Raw genomic sequence first — 3,769 nt, 5'->3', positions numbered from 1 at the left:
CTGTACCCTACAACACCCTTCGACACTATCCACAACTCCACCGACCTTCGTGTCATCCGCAAATTTACTAACCCACCCTTCTACACCCTCATCCAGGTCGTTTATAAAAATGACAAACAGCAGTGGCCCCAAAACAGAACCTTGCGGTACACCACTAGTAACTAAACTCCAGGATGAACATTTGCCATCAACCACCACCCTCTGTCTTCTTTCAGCTAGCCAATTTCTGATCCAAAGCTCTAAATCACCTTCAACCCCATACTTGCGTATTTTCTGCAATAGCCTACCGTGGGGAACCTTATCAAACGCCTTACTGAAATCCATATACACCACATCCACGGCTTTACCCTCATCCACCTGTTTGGTCACCTTCTCGAAAAACTCAATAAGGTTTGTGAGGCACGACCTACCTTTCACAAAACCGTGCTGACTATCGCAAATGAACTTATTCTTTTCAAGATGATTATAAATCCTGTCTCTTATAACCTTTTCCAACATTTTACCCACAACCGAAGTAAGGCTCACAGGTCTATAATTACCAGGGCTGTCTCTACTCCCCTTCTTGAACAAGGGGACAACATTTGCTATCCTCCAGTCCTCCGGCACTACTCCTGTCGACAATGACGACTTAAAGATCAACAACAACGGCTCTGCAATCTCCTCCCTGGCTTCCCAGAGAATCCTAGGATAAATCCCATCTGGCCCAGGGGACTTATCTATTTTCACTCTTTCCAAAATTGCTAACACCTCCTCCTTGTGAATCTCAATCCCATCTAGCCTAGTAGGCTGTATCTCAGTAATCTCCTCGGCAACATTTTCTTTCTCTACTGTAAATACTGACGAAAAATATTCATTTAACGCTTCCCCTATCTCCTCTGATTCCGCACACAGTAGACAAGTATGTCTAACTCCATTGATGCCATGCTGCTTCTCCTTCAAGTCTGTCTCTCATGTGATCTCTTACACTATCATAGTGGGAGGTATTAATCTCACTGTCCCAAACACTAACCCTTTCAAACTCTTATACTACATGCTGCTCCTGCATTGCCTGACTTCTGATCAAGTTAGTGCCAATGGAACATCTAGGTTGGTGTCCTCTGTGGTTAACTCACTATTCTCTTTCTGGAATTGGATATATAGTTAAAAAGGATAAACTTGCAAGCACTTCTTGCCAATGCTGAATCGTCGCATCACACTGCGAAGCTACAATCATTAGACAGCTTCCAACAGCAACCCACTGCCTCACACTGTTATGCTAATGTGTTCAATTTAAAGAAACAACACCTCAACAGAGACTGGCTGGTGTCAATGTTGCATTTGCACTTCAGGCAGCAGTTGTTCATTTTAATTTTTTTCAATAAGTTATATTTTGTGAAATTTGTGATTTTTAAGGTGAGGGATAGAAACACGAGTGGACTGCATCAATTTCAAAGTCATACACCCAGAGCTGGAATTTACGCAGTTAGCGGGGGTCCCAACACCAGGTCCAAAAGGTGATGGGAACCCCGCCGTGGCCCTTTGGAAGATCACTCCCACCCCCACCCAGGCTGTATTTAACGGTGTTCAGGCAATTAACTGCCCAGCACTAGGGTCCCTATCCCTTAAGGGCAAGGTTCCTGCCTCCAAAAGCTGCTGGCCAATCAGAGAGCCGGCAGCTGAGCAGTCTTCACAACTCACTTAGAAAAGCACGGTATGATTAGAAAATTCAACATGGTTTTACTAAAGGGAAATCCTGTATGACTAATTTAATAGAGTTTTTTGAGGATGTAACTAGTAGGGCAATAAAGGGGAATGAGTAGATGTAGTATACCTGGATTTCCAAAGGCATTCAATAAGGTACCACACAAAAGGTCAATAGGCAACATAAGAGCTCATGGAGTTGAGGGTAATATATTAGCATGGATAGAGGATTAGTTAATGGACTGGAAGCAATGAATGGGTATAAACGGGCACTTTCAAGTCAGCAGGCAGTGAATAGCAGAGTGGCACAAGGATCAGTGCTGGGGCCTCAGCTATTTACAACCTATATTAACAACTTAGATGAAGAGACAGAGAGTGATGTATTTAAGTTTGCTGATGATACAAAGGTAGGTGGAAAGGTAAGCTATGAGGAGGAACCGTGATGCTGCAAAGAGATATAGACATGTTAAGTGAATGGGCAACAAGATGGCAGATGGAGTATGAACATACAAACATACGAATTAGGAGCAGGAGAAGGCCGTGCAGTTCCTCGAACCTGTTCCGGCATTCAACAAGATCATGGCTGATCTGATTGTAACCTCAACTCCACATTCTCGCCTACCCCTGAAAACCTTTCTCCCCCCTGCTTATCAAGAATCTATCCACCGCTGCCTTAAAGATATTCAAAGACTCTGCTTCCACCGTCTTTCGAGAGAGTTCCAAAGACTCACGACACTCTGAGAGAAGAAATTTCTCCTCATCTCTGTCTTAAATGGGCGACTCTTTATTTTTAAACAGTGACCCTTAGTTCTAGATTCTCCCACAAGAGGAAACATCCTTTCCACATCCACCCTGTCAAGACCCCTCAGGATCTTATATGTTCTTACTCTTCTAAACTCCAGCGGATACAAGCCTAGCCTGTCCAACCTTTCCTTATAAGACAACTCGCCCATTCCAGGTATTAGTTGAGTAAACCTTCTCTGAAATGCTTCCAATGCATTTACATCCTTCCTTAAATAAGGAGACCAATACTGTACATAGCACTCCAGATGTGGTCTCACCAATGCCCTGTATAGCTGGAGTATATCCTCCCTACTTTTGTATTCAATTCCCCTAGCAATAAACAATAACATTCTATTAGCTTTCCTCATTACTTGCTGAACCTGCAAACTAACCTTTTGTGATTCATGCTTTGGGACACCCAGATCCCTCTGCATCTCAGAGCTCTGCAATCTTTCACCATTAGATAATATGCTTCTTTTTTATTCTTCCTGCCAAAATGGACGATTTCACATTTTCCCACATTATACTCCATTTGCCAAATCTTTGCCCATTCACTTGACCTATCTATATTCCTTTGTAGCCTCCTCATGTCCTCTTCACAACTTACTTTGCTACCTATCTTTGTGTCGTCAGCAAATTTAGTTACCATGCCTATGGTCCCTCTCCCCCCTCCCTTCATCCAGGTCAATTTTATAAATTGGAAAAAGTTGAGGCCCCAGCACTGATCCTTGTGGCACACCACTCATTATATCTAGCAAACCAGAAAATGACCCATTTATGCCTATTCTCTGTTTCCTGTTCACTAGCCAATCTTCTATCCATGTCAATATGTTACCCCCTACATAATGCGTTTTTATTTTCTGCAATAACCTTTAATGTGGCACTTTATCAAATCCTTTCTGGAAATCTAAGTACAGTACATCCGCTGGTTCTCCTTTATCCACAGCACATGTTACTTCTTCAAAGAACTCCAATAAATTGGTTAAACATGATTTCCCTTTCACAAAACCATGTTGACTCTGTTGATTATCTTACATTTTTCTAAGTGTGCTGCAATAAAGTCTTTAATAATAGCTCCTGACATTTTCTCTATGACAGATGTTAAGCTAACAGGCCTGTAGTTTTCTGCTTTCTGTCTCCCTCCCTTTTTGAATAGACCGCAATTGTTGACAACGTGATCGGTAGGTGGCGCTGTTTTGGCACATGCGCAGATACAGCATGTGCCACGAAAACGTCACAGCCTGCAACTGTAGCAGCTGCCAGGACTAAAGATGGCGCTGCTCAAAAAATCACAGAGATGAAACCA

The sequence above is a fragment of the Heterodontus francisci genome, chromosome 32 (genome assembly GCF_036365525.1).
Source record: "Heterodontus francisci isolate sHetFra1 chromosome 32, sHetFra1.hap1, whole genome shotgun sequence".
NCBI classification, from domain to species: domain Eukaryota; kingdom Metazoa; phylum Chordata; class Chondrichthyes; order Heterodontiformes; family Heterodontidae; genus Heterodontus; species Heterodontus francisci.
This window is presented reverse-complemented; position numbering follows the sequence as displayed.